The following is a 19,406-nucleotide window of genomic DNA, read 5'->3' as shown; positions in this document are numbered from 1 at the left end:
GGAGGAAGGTATATATTTTGGAGCTTTACTGGAGCCACCAGTAAACTGAATACCGCAGCCAAAGGAAGGACAGTTGGTCCAAAAGAAAGAAAAAGAAATATAGAGGCTCAACAAAACAGAACACAACATAAAAAAGTGCAAGAGCTCTACATGCTGGCCATTAAAAGAAAAAGGAGAAATCTCAAAGAGAGGGAACTTAAGACAGAACAGGCTTAAAAAAGAAACATAGATGAATACCAGTAATATAGAGCATGAAAAGGTAAAGGTTCCCCCCCCCCCACATATGATTGTCACACAGCTGATCATTGGAATGTAAAAAAATGCTGCCGGTTTAGACGAACTTGTAGCTCCAATGATCGGAACTACCGATTCGCTCTAACCAATGGTAAAAAAAGTGCTACCAGTTTGTCCGATCTGGTAGTAAAAAATGCTAGATTTCTAATTGCATGGCACAATCAGCTGTGCCATGCAATTAGAAATCTAGCTTTTTTTTTACTACTGGATCGGGCGAACTGGTCCAAACCGGTAGCATTTCACCCCTGGTTTTAATGTTATTGCAAATATGGGTTTGCATTTTTTTTGTTGTTGTTAGCACATCCGAGACATGGAAAAATGAGATGGACATAAAAATATATAAATAACACAACTCATTTTTTTAAAAATTACCCAATGGCAAAGATATTACCCACTTGAGCTAATGAGCTGCATTACCATTTCCAAGGAAAGTGAAATTTCCAAATAGCCCCTCCCTCTTAGAAATGACAAATATTAGCCACTCTAGGTTTCTGGCCTACCTTTCATGGGAGTCAGCCTGCCATTTCTTGATGCTGAACCGGCCCCATTTTTACTTGCTTTCAAGCTATTAATGGGCCAGAACCTCTCTGCCTGCAGTGAAGCAAAGACTTTTGCAGTTATGTTACAAAGATCCAGTTTGAATGGCAGGCAAGAGATTGGATGATTTCCACTGTGCCTGAAGTTACAGGTCATTTGGATTCCTCAGGAGGAGGCTGATTAAAGTTCCCTCTCTTTCTTTTTCCCTTGCCTTTCCTCATCTAACCAAAAAAAGAAAAGTAATTTTAAGTAATTCTCTAGGCAGTTTTATTTTCTCTCTTTATGAAAAGTTGAGATTCAGTGTAGATGAAGAGCATAGGACACATCTGGACAAGTTTTTCAATGAATCAATTCAATGCAAAAATATACCTTTTTATATATTAGTTTTTTTTGTTTTTTTTTATTACCAGTTGTCAAACACTTTGAAGAAAACTCCTCTGGTTTTTTTCCCAGAGAATGACAACACTGTGTACTTTTAAAATTGTTACAAATTAGCCAACAGTTGTGTGGGAATCAGGGATGGACTAAGACTAATTTAAGGAACTATACACAACTATATCAAATATAAACTTAAAAAACATTTGACACTAAATAACAATAAGCAATATGAGAATATTATTTTCTTATAAATAGGATAAGAGGGGGAAAGGTAGTTTTTAAAGTATTTTTTAAATGAAAATGGTAGGGGAAAATGCAAACTTTATAAGGGAAATAAGGGGAAAAAATGAGGAAGAAATGCAAAAACGGAAGCTGAAGGTGGCAATGAAAGAGTTAATGGAATGATAACTAGGCGAAATAACTCTGTGGCGCCCCCTTTCCTTTGGTGCACTAAGCACATGCTTATTTTGCTTCATCCAGGGTGGTGAGAATGTATCCTGTGATCTGTTTCTTCTAATTTCCCTGGGTTTTACCACTTCTGCTGAAAACCCAAGAAAAAATATTCCTTTTTCAGACAGAAATGCAGACTTCAAAATGATGGAAAGATGGGTTAATAGGAAAAAAAAAAGGCAGCTGCAGCAGCTTCTCCCATCTCCAGCAATAGTTCGCTTAAAAATGCTAACAAGAGAGATTTGACAGAAATCCTCAATCACCCTGAGAAAAAGAAAAGCACATTTGCAGGATGGATGGAGGGAGGGAGGGAAGAAGGGAGAGAGAGAGAGGGAGAGGGAGAGGGAGAGGGAGAGGGAAAGGGGGAGAGGGGGAGGGGGAGAGGGAGAGGGAGGGAGGGAGGGAGGGAGGGAGGGAGGGAGAGAGAGAGAGAGAGAGAGAGAGAGAGAGAGAGAGAGAGAGAGAGAGAGAGAGAGAATCAATCTGCAGGACTGATTTCAGCACAGTAATAATGTAATATTCCCTCTGCCTCTCTCCCTTTCTCTCTCCCTCCCTCCCTCCCCCTCCATCATTTCCTACAAAGTGCAATGAATAGTTTCACAGCCTTTCATACACAACTGACTGATTTTTATAAAAGTGTATTACAAACAAGTAATATCATTTATTTTTATTAGTGTGTTGACCCCATAGATAGATTTACTCCACAACAATCTATATCTAACCAGTCCTTTCAAGTCACTTAATGATGTACTCATCCACCTTGCTGCTGGTGGTGTTTTTCTTCTTTTTCTTCCGAGCATTAGAGCCTTTTCCAGAGGGCTGAGTCTCTGCATAATGTTTCTGAAATAGGATAACTTGAGTCTTGCCATTTGTACCTCTGAACTGATTTGTTCAATGATCTATCCATTTATTTTCTTGGCTGTCCACTAGACTCTCGGGAGTCTTCTCCAACCCCAAAGTCCAAAGGCATCATTCCTCTTCCTATTCTTTAAAGTCCAAATGTCCTTCATAGGGAATTCTGTGGCTTGCAAAATTCTGAGGTCCAAATCTCAAATAAATAAAGTAATTGGGCCTGACAGCTGTAAAATGGCTCCTGTCTCCTGGAATACTTATTTGCACCTCCATACAATCTTTCATATCTATATCTGCAAGGATAGTTCCTCATAAGATGGACTTGGAGCCATTGGAATCCATTTTTTAAAGGATCCTGTAATCCCTTCCATAGGGTTGTAATCAGGCAACTGAAAAGAATTCAAGACTTTACTGGCCAGTTGTCCTTCCTGACACCTACACAGAGTTTGCAGCAGACAATAAACCACTGCACCCAGAGAGAGAAATATCTGCCGCTACCTAGGATCGAACTCACAACCTCCTGATTGTGAGATGAGAGCTCCACTTTTAGGCTACTACACTGCTCAATATAATGCATACTATTACTGCAATAGAATCCATAATATTACTCAATAGAATCCATAATATTATAGAATCCATAATATTACTGTATATAATTCATTATATACACTTTTCAATAGAATCCATAATATTACTGCTCAATAGAATCCATAATATTACTGCACAAATTTTCACTTTGCATTCACTCACACTTGCCTCTTCGGATCAGTACTTCAGTTCAGCCCTTTAGTCTCATACAGTCCCATAGCTCACCAAGATGTTTATAGCTATAGAGGAACATTTCCCCAATGTCTCAAAAATATAATCTCCACCATGGATGAAATCTTGGGCTCATGGATAGGATATCTTGGCAAACATTCATCAGGATTCTAATACCTTCCACTTACCATTAGCCCAAACCTAGATGGGGATAACATGTAATAATCTTGATAGTTCTGAATTACAACTGTAATTTTGGATGATCTTCCAACATCTAGAGCACTCCAGATTGCATTTCAGCAGCATAAAATACATACAATAGATTCATTCACAGTATCCTATTATATAATAATGGAGCTATAAATACTACCTTTTGCTACATCCTGATTAATCATTTCAGCTGTGTACTTGCTTCTCGTATTAACACACCACAAAAAGCCATTCATTCTGTCCAGGACCTATGATTTATACTCACTACAGAGAAACAAAGACCTAAAGTAAATAATCAGAAATGTCTCAAACTGAACAAGTACAAAGAAAGTAAATAAATTGTGGTTTATGTGGTTCTCAGGAACAATGTACCAGAAGACAAATGAAAAAGTGCAAAAGACAGCAAATCATTTGTTTTTAATCTACTGGTTGCAGTTAAAAGCACTGATATATAAGATTGGTCATCCAGAGTAATTTGGATGACTAAATAATCTCCATTTCAAAACGTTTTTGGTGGTAGAAGGATATAGGCTTACCAGTAGCTATTCAGCCTAAAATATTATACTGGTATATAGAGAGGTCCTTGGTACTCTCTGAGTTTGGTTGTTTCTTGCAGATGTTTCATTATGCAATTTTGTAACAGTATAAGTGTAAAGAGTATGGTGTAGGGATGCGGTGGCTCAGTGGCCAAGACGCTGATCTTGTCGATCAGATAGGCTGGCAGTTCGACGGTTTGAATCCCTAGTGCCATGTGAGTGAGCTCCCGTTACTTGTCCCAGCTTCTGCCAACCTAGCAGTTCGAAAGCATGTAAAAATGCAAGTAGAAAAATAGGAACCACCTTTGGTGGGAAAGTAACAGTGTTCCGTATGCATTTGGCATTTAGTCATGTCAACCACATGACCATGGAGATGTCTTTGGACAGCGCTAGAGTCGGGAACAAGTAGCACATATGTGCAAGGGGAACCTTTATCTTTACTTTACCTGTTAAGGAGTATGGTGTTTTCTCCCTGTTTATATTCAATAGCTTGCCCTGCCCATGTTGTGGGGTGTGGTTTTTACTCTTGTTAATTCCTTGATTAAAGTACTGTTTTCTGCTTGTTTGCTGATAATCCCTTTTTATCTGGATCAGCTGTTGGAGGGGATATGTTCTGTCTTTTTGTTTCCTTCTTAGCTTTAGATGGGTGAAATGAAGACCAGATTGTTGGGGGCAATACGTTGACTCTGTAAACTGCTTAGAGAGAGCTGTAAAAGCACTATGAAATTGTATATAAGTCTAAGTGCTATTTTGCTATTGCTATTGCTATTCTTGTTATATATCTCTTCAATGATCTTTTATGAATGAAGAGCAACAAAGATGATTAGGGGACTGAAAGATAAAGCATATGATGAATGGTTACATGAAGTGGGTATGTATAGTCTAACAAAGAGAAGGAATAGGGATGAAATAGCATTTTCCCAATATTTGAGGGGCTATCACAGAGAAAAAAGGTGGCAACCTATTCTCCTAAGCACCTGAGGGCAGGACAGCAAGTAACTAATGGAAACTTATCAAGAAGACATCCAACCAGGAATTAAGAATACATTTCCTGTAAGTGAGACCGATTAATCAGTAGAACAGCTTGATTCCAGAAGTTGTGGATTATCCATCATTGAAAGAGGAGATTGGACAGCTATTTGAATATTATAGGGTCTCCTGCTTGAGCAGGGGGGTTGAAGGTCCCTTCCAACTCTGTTATTCGATCATTCTAATGTGTGAATATGTTTATTTCTATGTGTCTATTTAATGGCTGATTTGTCTTAATGACAAATTTCTAGGAATTCTCTAGTGGTTTGGGGGAGTCCTCCATCCCTCAAGACAGAGACCAAATCAAATTAAAAAATGATCTGAAGGAAGGATATGGCTTCTTGAATGAAACAACATGGCTTCTATGGATGAAATAATCATGTTGCTTCACTTCCTGTTTTGGTGCCCCGCTTAGCCTTTTCTAAAAAGAAGGCTGAGAGAATTTAAACTATGGGGTCTGTTTTCTTGCAGATATTTCATTACCCAACAAGGTAATATCATCAGGAGTTACTTGGGTAATGAAACATCTATAAGAAAACACTAAGCACAGGGAGCATTAAGGACCCCACAGTTCAACCTTGAGCTACAAATATTCTCTTCAGTTAGGACTTAAATTGCTTTCAAGCTAGATATCTTTGACAAATGCAATGTTGAGTAACACCCTGTAGTCTCCTCTAGATCACTTGCCAAGGGGCCTGACAAGTATTGTGGTGAAAGTAAAACAACATATAGAACATAGAATAACAGAGTTGGAAGGGACCTTCTAACTCTTCTAATCCAATCCCCCCCCCCCCACACACAATTAGGAGACCTTATCACAATTCCAGACAAGTGCTGTCCAATCTCTTCTGAAAAACCTCCAGTGATGGAGCACTCACAGCTTCCAGAGGCAAGCTATACTAGTAGCTAATTGTTCTCACCCTTAGGAAATTTCAGACAAGCCCTTTGGAGGAAAGAAGATGTCTCACCAATGGCTTCATGCCCCGAGATACACTCTGTGGGGAATCCCAAAGCTGCCAAATCTAGAATCACTTTGATAAGCATGGAGAAGAAGGGTAAATGAACCTTCTCCTCGGCAGTGTCTTGAAACAGCAGGAGACCATTGTATTATTTCACTGAGGTAAACTGGTGACCTCTCTATTTTGGAAAACTGAATCTGCCTCCAAGATACATATTGATTCAATGAAGCAAACCTAAATCACTTTGTGCAACCTAGTGAATATCATACTGGAAACAGTCTGGCTCAGCAAATGTAATTTGCAGTTGTGCACTGCAGACATCCCATCGAAACTAATTTGTGTATGCCTTGCCATTCTAGAGAACCAAACTATTAAAAATAAGTTTGTTTCATTCTGTTATCTGCTGCTACAAGGTAAAGTAGATAATATGACTTATGCTATGAGAGGAAATTCAATAGCCTCTGGATTGGAAAACAAAGCAGAGATAGTTAAAATTCCTCCTGGGTGAAACCTGAACTCTCATTATTTGAACTACATCAAGACACCAAGCTTGTCGATGAGAAAGGTTGGCAGTTCAGTGGTTTGGATCCCTAGCACAATGTAACAGAATGAGCTCCCGTTACTTGTCCCGGCTTCAGTCAACCTAGCAGTTCGAAAGCATGTAAAAAATGTAAGTAGAAAAATAGGGACCACTTTGGTGGGAAGGTAACAGTGTTCCGTGCGCCTTTGGTGTTTAGTCATGGAGGCCACATGACCATAGAGATGTCTTTGACTTCGGCTTTGAAACAGAGATGAGCACCACCCCTTAGAGTCGGGAATGCACATATGTGCAAGTCCTTTGCCTTTATATCTTTATAGGACTTGATCTTGGGGCCACAATGGAAAATTAAAGACCAGTCAATTATTTGTCCGGTGCTCTCTCTACAAGTTTTAAATTGAGGAAGGGACTGTGAGGTATGTCTCAACAAAATATTATATACACAGGATTCCAGGTTTTTGGGTTACAAAACCATAAAATACATTTCTCTGCCTGAGATTGTAGACAGAAAATGCTAGCCTAATCAACCAATCTTCACACTTAGGATAGGAATTTCCATACATTTATTCATGTGCTGTTTCCATAGCAACTCACAATCCGTTTTTGGAACATACCTGCTTTTTTGCATGGAAAAGTCTATATTTCCCTGTCATAGCATCTTTCTTTCTCTCTCTTTCTCTTGTAATCATTTTACCCTGTTCGTCATCTTAAGTAGCATTTGATGTTCTATGCCTACCCATGTGATTCATATTTTGAATCACCTTTTGCCTATTATTTCCTTCTGAATCATCTCCAATTCCATTGCAGGTTTGATCTCCAGATTTCCCGCATCAACTCTGCTTGGTTACATTTAGGATACCGCCTTCAGATTAATCTTTGAACAACCCTAGAGGAGATTAGGTTGAAAGGCTAGGGCTGATCAAACAACCACCAAGGATCCTCAAGGCTGAATAAGAATTTGAATCTGAATCATTGTATTTACAGAGCATCGTTCATCTGAAGGAGGCACTAAGTTTTAGTGGAGGAATGGTACTTTAACTTCTGAAAGAAGCAAAGAACTGCAGGGGGTTGACATCAGCAGGTATGGATGGAAGTGGGTTTTTTCTGAGTTTTGGAGAGTTCTTTTCTCTATTCAGAGCTACAGCATTCCATTCTGCTGATAAATTGCTCTTCTTCTGCAGATTATTATTCTGATGTCAGACCCCTACTCAAATGTAGGTGAACCTGTGATGAGCATGAAAACTAAATTAGTACTTTCTTTAAGTAATACTGTCTTGCAGTGTGTAGTTCAAAGGATACAGATAATATGAATGAGCTGAGGTGGTGCAGTGGTTAGAGTGCAGTACTTCAGGCTACTTCTGCTGATCACCGGCTACCAGCAGTTGGGCAGTTCAAATCTCAACAGGCTCAACGTTGACTCAGCCTCCCATCCTTCCGAGGTGGGTAAAATGAGGACCCAGATTGTTGGGGGAAATAGTTTGACTCTGCAAACTTCTTAGATGTGTGGGCTGTAAAGCACTATGAAGAGGTATATAAGTCTAAGGGCTATTGCTATAATATATTTTTAATTTAATCAAATATGAACATTCTTTTTTAATGAAGGCTGGAGAAGGAGGAGATTGGACTGCATTCGTAAGGGAAACAGTTTCTGAATACATTCTCAGAACAGCATTGTACAGGTAGTCCTCGATATACAACAGTTCATTTAGTGACCATTCAAAGTTACGACAACACTGAAAAGAATGATTTATAACTGTTTTTCACACATGACCATTGCAGCATCCTCATAGTCACACAATTGAAATTCAGATGCTTGGCAACTAATTCATATTTATGATGATCTATGTCCTGGGCACGTGATCAGCTATTGCGATAAGCAAAGTCAATGGGAAGTCCAGATTCACTTAACAACCATGTTACTAACTTAACAAATGCAACGATTCAATTAACAATTGTGGCAAGAAAATTTGTAAAATGGGGCAAAACTCACTTAACAAATGTTTCACTTGGCAACATGCAGTTTGGGCTCAGTTGTGGTTGTAACTCAAGGATCACCTGTAACTAAATCCATTCAGAAACTGGAAAAGGCTGATGGTGGTATTATTCATTACACAGTCAGCCTGATGTTCAGACTGGATTGGCATTTTTACCCACCTATCAAATCCTTCCCAAAAAACCTGGGATAGGCAGATGTTGATGTTTGATAGTGTTAGCAATATTGTGCAGGAGGTAAGCCATTCTGAGTGAACTTGACTGAAATTGACTGAAGGCAATTTTGTCAACACCAATGATATTCAAGCAGTGCTCCAGTTCTTTTGGGATTGCACCTAAGGCACTTATTACTATTGGTATTACTTTTGCTTTTTTTTTTTTTTTTTGCCAGCGTCAGTCTATTTCTATTTGCAGGTCTTTGTATTTTGTTATCTTTCCAGTTCTTTCTCTTCTATTCGGCTGTCTCCAGGTATTATTATTATTCCTATTATTGTTGTAATTAGTAATTTTTTTCAGGAGGATAAAAGCTATGAGTCATGGGAGAAAAAGTGAGCCTGAATCTCAAAGAAGAAATGAAAGTATTACGAGCCAATGAGAAACACACATAAAAAATAACTGGCTACCAATATTGCTCCCAGTCTGATATTTTGTGAATGAGAGCGCAGATTATAGTCATTGGTTTCCTGGCCTCAAAATATACAGTGATCCCTGTCACTGTATTTTTATTCTTTTATTCTTGTTCTCGTTTTTGTTTGACAACATCTAATAAATAAAGTATCAAGAATAGGAGCAGTACATAGGAGGAGAAAAAAAAAGTCCTTTTAATCCCTTACCTTTCCCTTCAAAAAACATTACTATACAGTGGTTTGGGTTTCTCAGCTGCTCATTCTTCAGGCAACAGAGTAATTTCAGGTCTGCTTGAATCAGAGGTTACAAACATTGCTGCTGATATCAGAGTAATCTCAGCTAAGAGTTGCATTGGACTATTCCTCCAAAGCTGAACTGTTTGATGTCTTGCACTTTTAAAAGACTCATTCCTGTGCCAAATCAACAGCTCCTTTATTTAAAATAATGCTGCAGGAAGTCTGTGCTCTCTTCCCCTCCCCCCCCCCCCCCAAAAACACCCAACACCTGTGACTCATCTTTAAAATGACAAGCAGGCAGCCTACCTACCTCAAAGGGAGATTTGCAATGGAGGAAGACAGGATGATCAGGTTCATACATTGTCTTACGTTTCTAAGTGACCTGTTTTCAATCAGAATGGAGATGGAAAAAAATTGGAGGTCTTCTAGTCCAACCCCCTGCTTAAACAGGAGACTCTATACCATTTCAGGCAAGTGGCTGTCCGGTCTCTTCTTAAAAACCTCCAGTGATGAAGCACCCACAACGTCTGGAGGCAAGCTGTTCCACTGGTTAATTGTTCTCACTGTAGGGAGTTTCTCCTTAATTCCAGGTTGCTTCTCTCCTTGATTAGTTTCCATCCATTGCTTCTTGTCCTACTTACAGGTGCTTCAGTAAATAAGTTGACCCCTATTATGTCTTTTATACCCCTATTATTATACCTTAAACTGTCTACTGTGGACCTCACCCCATTCCTAAAAGATCCGTAAAGGGGTCGTGCACAACAGTGGTGGGTTCCAAATTCACAGTCTCGTGATTTCTGGTCTGATGCCTAAGCCACTACTATTAGGCACAAAGGTGGCTGAGTGAGTTTGGGCCTGTCGTTCTCTTAGGTTTAAGGAGGAGGGAATGGCAAACCCCTTTAAAGAAAACTGCAGGTGCTGGTCTAGGCATTTCCCAGGAAGGCACATACATACACATACAGACATGAGAAGAATTCAGCAGGTACAGTTTTTCTATTTCAACAATCAAGCTTGTGATATTAATAATAGTTAGTAACCCTAACTGTCAGATGGGCCTTCTATAATAAGGATAAATTTGCACCCTAATAATGCCTACAAACCTTTGAAAAATTATGCTGAACCACATTGTCCTACAGTTGCATGGTCTTTGCTTGCCCTTTGCTTGCCATTACCGTCAACTGTGATCCTTAAAATAACACGTAAAGAGACTCTGAAACAGGATTTGCAAGCTTATAGTCTATTTATCCACTAAACATGGTGGTGGGTAGGGAGAATCAAGACCACATCTTTGACCATTGGAAAGCAGGCATGTTTAGAACCTCTCACTGCAATTTTCAAAGGTTGAATGCAGAAAATAATTTTCCAGAACATATATCATGTTCTCCCCAGTTCTTAAGCTGTTTTGCTCTATAAGTCCCTGCAAGAACCTATTTGCTTCAGAAACTAAACAAAAACAAACAAAAATCCGCTTCTTTCTAAATTGTGTTAAATGCAAGCTAAGCTCTGGGTCCATTTTTAGCTGCTTTTTTTTGCTAGAAAAAAATTGAAAACATAGCTGTGTTCACGCAGCAGCTGTTGAAAGCATTGGCTAAGCATCTGGAACCAGCTGCAATTTCCACACCTTTTTGGAAATGCTGAATCAGAAGTGTGAATCAACAGCATAAGCACATTGGGTAGATGTAGGCACATTGTCCCTAATTTTAAACGCTTGTAAGAGGAATTTGTCTCATTTCTATCAAGCACAAAAAAACAACACGGTTCTAGAGCATAAATAGAGGGATAGAATCAAGATCACGTGAAGTTTTAATACCACTTTATAATGCCTTGGTGAGGCCACACTTGGAATACTGCATCCAGTTTTGGTCGCCACTGTGTAAAAAAAGATGCCGAGACTCTAGAAAGAGTGCAGAGAAGAGCAACAAAGATGATTAGGGGACTGGAGGCTAAAACATATGAAGAAAGGTTGCAGGAACTGGGTAGGTCTAATTTAAGGAAAAGAAGGCCTAGGGGAGACATGATATCAGTGTTCTAATATCTCAGGGGCTGCCACAAAGAAGAGAGAGTCACACTATTCTCCAAAGCACAAGAGGGCAGGACAAGAAGCAATGGGTGGAAACTAATCAAAGAGAGGAGCAACTTAGAACTAAGGAGAAATTTCCTAACATTTAGAACAATTAACAACTTACCTCCAAAAGTTGTGAATGCTCCAACACTGGAAGTTTTTAAGAAGAGATTGGATAACCATTTGTATGAAATGGTATAGGGCTTCCTGCCCAAGCAGAGGGTTGGACTAGAAGACCTCCAAGGTTCTATTTATCTATTATATTCTAAATTATAGATGGGAGTTCCCCTCCATTTCCCTTTGAATAGAAGAACAAAGGATTAGACTATGTCCCTCTTAGTTTATAATTTTGTTTTCCAAGTCATCTATCTGATGCTTCTTGGGTGTTCAATTGCAGGGAAGTAGGACAAACTATAAGTTTGCTGGTCCCGATGAAGATGGTTGTCTACTGACAAAAATCAATTCTCTCCCCGCCTCTCCAGCAATAGTGAAAAGTGCTTCTCTTGAATGTATGCACATCACAGCTTCATCCTGCATGATAATAAATCTCTCTCTAGAAATACAATGCATAGTCAGAAGCTTAGCTGTGGAAGATTCAAGGATGAGCGTCAGATACATAAAATGCTTTTATTGCAGATGCGGAGGAAAAAATCACTCTTACAAAGATAAGCTACTGCAGAATCTAGGAATCAAACGATATTTAAATTTGAGCTCCAGGTTTGAAACCTTATATACTATTACAGAGTACTATTCTTCTGTCTTGGAAGTTGACACACTGCATAATAATTTGATAATGGTCAACTTTGCTTCTATCATTCCACAGACTCTTTATACATTGTCTTTTGTGATTTTCGCTATTGCTAAAAATAAATGAGCCAAGGTGGTGCAGTGGTTAAATGCAGCACTGCAGGCTACTGCTAGATCAGCAGGTCAGCGGTTCAAATCTCACCAGCTCAGGGTTGACTCAGCCTTCCATCCTTCCGAGGTGGGTAAAATGAGGACCCAGATTGTTGGGGGCAATATGCTGACCGCTTAGAGAGGCCTGAAAGGCCTATGAAGCGGTATATAAATCTACTGCTATTAAACTTATCCTGTTCTTTTTTTTTAAAAAAAAAAAATCTCATAAATCCTATGCAACTTCTCTGGCCTTCTCTTTTTTGACCCTTCCTACTCTTGTGATTTGATCCTGATTGATTCTTTTTATAAGACCAAATCATTTCTATGTACTTCTTTTGTAGTGGTTACTCACTTTTATATTCAGGCCACTTTCATTTAGGACCCATTCATTCTTGACCTTATTGCTTCAAGTTTGGCCAGACAACTTCTTAAGTAGTTCATTTTAACTGCACTCAACTTCCTTTTATGTTACTTCCAATATTCCTACGTATCTATTTCTGGAACTGAGCAAAAGCAATCTCCTATAGCAGGGGTGTCAAACTCGATTTCATTAAGGGCCACATCAGGGCCTCGGGAGGGTGAGGTGGGCGTGGCAAGGATGGGCATGGTCAGCTCAACATCACTTGTGTTGGGTGCCTGCGGTGGCCAGAGTGCTTGGCCAGCAAAAATGGGGTCTTGAGCTCCGTTTTCTGCTGTGACAGTCTCCAGAAACCCTCTGCCAGCAAAAACGGAGTTTGGGAGGGCTGCATGTGGAGCTCGGGAGGCCTGCATGCGACCCTCCTGAGCTCTGTTTTTGCTGGCAGAGGCATCACGGGCTGGTCCTTCACTGTTTCCAAGGCAGCTCTGGGGGTCAGATCTAAGCACCCCTGGGCTGGATTCAGAAAACGGCCTTGAGTCTGACACTGTTGTCATATAGGCAGCCATCTTTACATATTATCGCTAATGTTCTCTATAAGAAGTTTTTGCCTTCTTATATTAATCCATTTGTTTCCCCATCTTCAACACATACTCTATCAAGGTACACAAATTAACTTGCTCTCTCTTTTCACATTTAACAATTTGTGATTGTTCACTCCATTTTTTTGCAAACTCATCTATTTTGATACACATACATACATACATACATACATACATACATACATACATATAACAGGTGGCGCAGTGGTTAAATGCAGCACTGCAGGCTACTTCAGCTGACTGCAGTTCTGCAGTTTGGCTGTTCAAATCTCACCGGCTCAGGGTTGACTCAACCCTTCCGAGGTGGGTAAAATGAGGAGCCGGATTGTTGCTGGGTGCAATATGCTGACTCTGTAAACCGCTTAGAGAGGGCTGAAAGCCCTATGAAGCGGTATATAAGTCTAACTGCTATTGCTATTGCTATAACACACATAGGTTGCAACAAATAAATTAGGTTTTTGCAGGAGTCTTCAAATTATGAACCCACAATTGAACCAAAATTTATGTTGCTGAATGAGACATTTGTTAAATGTATTTTGCTCCCTTTAAAGACCTTTCTTGTCACAGTTGTTAAGTGAATCATTGCAGTTGTTACGCTAGTAACCCGGTTGTTAAGTGAATCTGGTTTCCCCATTGATCAGAAGATCGCAAAAGTTGATCACGTGACTCCAGGACATTTCAACCATCATAAATATGAATCAGTTGTCAAGCATCTGAATTTTGATCATGTGACCATGGGGATGCTACAATAGCCATAAGTGTGAAAAATGGTCATAAGTCACTTTTTTCATATTTGAACGGTCATTAAATGAACTTTTGTAAGTTGAGGACTACCTGTACTTAAGAACTCAGCATAGTCTGCATATACATTTCAAATTCATTTCTTCAATAAGTTGATCTCTATGGCACAACAAGGATTTTTGAACATTTATCCATAAATGCATTAAACAATCAAACAGGATATCACGTATGCTTGCTACAATACTCCTCCTTTGGTATTGTATCATTTGCTAAGCATGTCATTCATGTTCATACATGCTTTGCTTCCTTTTATCTACCTACCTACCTACCTACCTACCTACCTACCTACCTACCTACCTACCTACCTACCTACCTACCTACGATAGCGTTCAGCAACAGCCATAAAAATATTCCATAATTTAAAACCTATTCATTGTATCATACATTCGCTAAACTAACAAACATACAATAAATATTTCCTTTCTCACATTTGTTCATTTTTCAATGGCCTCTGAAGATCATCTGAACATCGCTGCACTGGGTTTCCAAAATTTTGCTCATTGTCAGCTTCTGTTTACTTTCAAGCTGCCAAACACATTTCCAGGCATACTTAACGGATAGCCCCTTTATAATTATATAACATAAATGTTGCATGGCTGCTATTTATTGGTAAATTAATTCCTGGCTAATATAATCTGAATGGTTACATTTCACTGCCTCTGCTGTAGTTCCTTCATAGCAATTCTGAAAGTAAATGTGGCATCAGATCCTTGCAAACTGATTATGTGAACATCATTCCAAAGCATAATTTTTCATTCTTCCTAATTACTGTTACTTTCACTGTGGCACCAGTTAATACAACTCTTTTTGCTGAGTTCAAACTACCTTATTTTTCGGAGTATAAGACTCGCCAGAGTATGAGACGCACCAAGATTTTGAGGAGGCAAATAAAAAAAGTTTTTGCCCTCTGCACACCTCCCAAAAATGGCCTGGTTTTTTTTTAAGGGCAGGAATAGCCTTTAGGAGGCTTGTAGAGTACTCCTGGGGGGGGGGTGCCCCCCAAAATGAGAAAAAACGGCCCACTTTTTGCAAAAACAGGCCCGTTTTTGTCAAAAAAAAAGAAAAAGGGCATGAATAGCCTTTAGGAGGCTTGTAGAGTGCTCCTGGGGGCTGGGGGTAGGGGGCAAAAAGTCTTCACCCTTGTCTTCTTCACTCATTCCCTCATTCTTTCATCATAAAAATCCAATACACTATGCTATTCTGTAATTTCTCCAATGGAATAGGAGTATATTTTGTAATTTGCATCTATGTAAATAATCCATTCAAGGAAAACGGATATTTTTATAAGTAGATGCCCATTATTTGTGCTTCATGAATGTTTCATGCCTCAGTCTTGTTCTGTATTTACCATTCCCCAACATACAATCTTTATATACTGTTGTTACTCTCTAGCCCCATCTAGTGGCCTGAAGGACAAATATGCCCAAACATATGATCTTTATATACCGTTGTAGTTCTCTATCCCCATCTAGTGGCTGGAGTGATAAATACCAAGTATATTGTACGAAGCTGATCCCACCCTCAGCCCGCACTCTCAAAACAAGTGCATGCTGGGAAGCCACACTCCATTTTCTTTAGCATTTGGAGAAAGCAAAAGCACAAAGAACAATCCATCCTCATCTGTGGCACATGGTCATCCAACGATAAACCCACATCCCACACACAGATCATCGTTGGTAAGATTTAAATTGCTTGTATTTAAATAACTCAGTACTGTCTATCTAGTATTTGGTTGCCATTGTATCTATCCCTATTTTCCCCAGTTTCACCATATCCTGTTCTTTCAACAAAGCATTCAGATCTACGGACATGGTCTGTGTTATTGGAGGATGGGTGGGTTTAGCTGCACACAAATTAACATGTAGTCAGGACAGTATTTCTCACCTCATTCTCATCTATCTATGTAACAAAATCATTTTTCCTCCGCATCACATTTTTTCTGAATTCTATGCCAAATCCACCCGCTCTGGAAACTGGATATTGTGTGAGCAAGCTTTTGGTCTAATTCAGCATAGTCATTCTGTTCTTTATCTTTAAGAACAGAAGGACGATGGTGAATTAGATGGAAACATCTGTTAAAGGAACAGGATTAGCTGTGTTCTTCAGGCTGAAAAGGAATAGTGTGGCTGTTTGTGTATTATTGGATGGTGGGTGATTTGCTCTCAATAGATTTTTGGTGGGGTTTTTTTTGTCTGTAATTGGCTGCCCGTGTTAATCCATCACTGTTGCGAAGTGTCATCAACCATATGGGCTGCTATGATTCCCATAAGAACTTCTCCTATGATGACAGCGGCCTTATGTGCCCAGGTGATCTAATGGCCAATTTCAATGCAAATACTTTGACAAGTTACCTAATTGCATAAGAACGAAACACGAGGAAGAAGCTCTGTGGTGAAAGATACACCAGAAGGATAATGAGCTACGCCGTCAGATTACATACAGCATGAATATTTTATCTGGCTAAATAAATACGCCTCAGAATATCGTGGGATTGTCCATGTGGTGTTGCTCTTGTATTCTCAAATTATTTGAAAACAACAAAAGGTCTAAGAAACTTCGAGTAAATGTGCACCTTTTATTTGCTGAATTAGCCACAAATCACAAAGGGACATGTATGTGTGTGTGTCAAGAGAAGTCTGTGTGTGTGTGTGTGTGTGTGTGTGTGTGTGTGTGTGTGTGTATGAGAGAGGGGGGGAAGGAGGGAGGGAGGGAAGGAGCGGAGAGAGATCCGTTCTCAAGAGACTATGATTTGCCACAGTGACAGACTTCTTTAAAGTTCCATGAAGCCTGCATAATTTATGGCTCTTCAAAATAGCTCACTCCGTAGCCCATGTTTTATGCATTATTTCTCCATCCATACTTCATACTTTCGTTGAGGTAGTTTGCATAGTGGAGACATATTGCTCTAAAATAGTAATGCATCATTTGATGCTGGTACAATCACTTCACTTTGCATTCTTGGCCAGGGTCAGTGGTGGTCGAAAGAAAAGAAAAAAATAAAACTTTTTTTTTTCTGGAAAGGAAAAAAAAATGAAATAAAACAAAGCATTTCCACAATGCAAGTAAACCCACGGAGTATTCCAACATGTAACTCCAACGGGGTGAATGAAGGCATGAAAATAAAAAGAAAGAATGTAGGCAAAGAGTGAGAAAAAAGAAATGACAGACTTATGTAAGCATTGCCAATGCAAAAAAAAAAAAAAAATACTCAAAACCTGTTTCTTAACTTTTACAGCTTTTCTGCAACCTCAAAGAAAGTAATGGTGACATCACCTGAGGAGAAAGTGCTACATCAAGGGTATCAAACTCAAGGCCCATGGACCAGATCCTTAGATCTGGCTGTGGGCTCACCCTGGAAACAGCAAAGGATCGACCCACAGTGCCTCTGCCAGTGAAAATGGAGCTTGGGAAAGTTTCACGCAATCAGCCCAGGCTCTGTTTTCAGCCATGACAGCCTCCTGGAGCCTTTTTCCAGTGAAAATGGAGCCTGGGGAGACTGTGTATGGCCTCCACATTCTCCACTTTCACTGGCACAGGGATCCATGATGCCGTCACGGCCGAAAACAGAGCCTTGATGAGTGACGTTGAGCTGGCCACACCCACATGGCTACACCCCCTCCCCCAAGGTCAAACACAACTCTGATGTGGCCCTCAATGAAATCGAGTTTGACACCTCGATTTCAGCCTTTTATTTCAGAGGAATATTAAGAGTAAGACAGATGCATTAGCCTTTTTAACTTGCTATTTCCATTCTTTTTTAAAAAATGAAAAAAAAATGCAGTTGTGATTCGATGATTTCTTACTCAATATTGGTGAAGTGACTTTGGGGACAGAAGAGATTTTTAAAAAAAGATCTAGAAATAGTTTGCTGCTGTTGTTCCATACCATCTCTAATTACAAAATAAGGTAAGTATTAAATAAAAGCAGTTGATCAATTCAACAAAGACTTAATGGCTGAACTTACTGTAAAGTTAAGCCATAGAAATACAGGTAGTTCTCGACTTATTAATTTAGTAACCTTTCAAAGTAGTGGTGGAATTCATTTTTTTTACTACTGGTTCTGTGGGCGTGTCATGGCTTGGTGGGTGTGGCTTGGTGGGTGTGGCTTGGTGGGCGTGGCAGGGGAAGGTTACTGCAAAATCCCCATTTCCTCCCAATCAGCTGGGACTCGGGAGGCAGAGAATAGATGGGGGAGGCAGAGGTGGTATTTAATGGTTCTCTGAACTACTCAAAATTTTCGCTACTGGTACTCCAGAACTGGTGAGAACCTGCTGAATACCACCTCTGGTTCAAAGTTACAACGGCAGTGAAAACAGTGACTTATGACTGTTTTTCACATTTACAATCTTTGCAGCATTCCTGTGGTCACGTGATCAAAATTCAGATGCTTGGCAATTGGTTCATATTTATGATGGTTGCCATGTCAACTCCTAATGTTGCCATAGTGAGAAAAAATGGGGGGAGCACATTCTACTCATACTGTTGGCTGAAGTCAGATCTCAGATTACTGCAACAGGCTTGGGAGGGGTGCACCTCATTGGGGAATGTGATTTATGAAACAGACTGAACGGGGGGGGGGGGGCAGGAAGGAACATGGGTAAAGTTCAGCTATAACTCAAACATAGTGTGAAGTTTCCAAGAGTTGGCCTAATTAATTTATGAGCCTCGAGACAAGGTTAAAAAAAAAAAAAAACACCATTCATTTATTAGGACTAACATCTTGGCACAGACTTCTGTGGAGCCGAAACTAAATCCCACTTAATGGCATCTGAACTTTACCCCTGTGTCCCCTCCCCTCTGGTTGAGGTCATTAATCACATTCTCCAACAGAACTTTATGGCGGGGTTCTGGACATGTACATTCACATCCCGGTACAGAAATATGAGACTTTTACTCTGGCCAAAAGTATGCATGGCATTCCCCCGCTCCTCAAGTTGATAGTAGTCATGGAAACGCTTTAGACGTTGACACATAGCTTAGGTCTGACTGTGAAAAAGCCTTTTCTATGGTGCTCCTAATAAATGACTAGTTTTGTATTGAAACTTGGCTCGATACTCATGAATCAATTAGGGCATTTTTAGGAAACCTGACAGTTTTGTGATCAGCTTTTGTGACATTCTGACAAGCAAAGTCAACAGGGAATTCACTTAGCAACCATGTTACTAATTTAATAGATGCAATAACAAGAGAAATTATAAAACGAGGCAAACTCACAAAATGTTTCACAATATAAATATTGGGCTCAATTGTGGTCATAACTTGAGGACTACCTGTACATGTTCCTGGGCATGG

General features: G+C 39.7%; 1 protein-coding gene across 2 annotated transcripts in view; it reads right to left on the bottom strand.

The window, feature by feature from the left end:
* Positions 1-19,406, bottom strand: part of MDGA2 (MAM domain containing glycosylphosphatidylinositol anchor 2) — a 583,552-nt gene that overhangs the window by 136,014 nt on the left and 428,132 nt on the right. The gene's annotated exons all lie outside the window — the stretch shown is intronic.

This window comes from Thamnophis sirtalis, unplaced genomic scaffold, assembly GCF_051295495.1.
Source record: "Thamnophis sirtalis isolate CommonGarterSnake01/CBP01778 unplaced genomic scaffold, rThaSir2_p1.2 scaffold_1, whole genome shotgun sequence".
NCBI classification, from domain to species: domain Eukaryota; kingdom Metazoa; phylum Chordata; class Lepidosauria; order Squamata; family Natricidae; genus Thamnophis; species Thamnophis sirtalis.
Note: the sequence above shows the minus strand (reverse complement) of the source record. Positions and strands in the feature narration are given on the sequence as shown.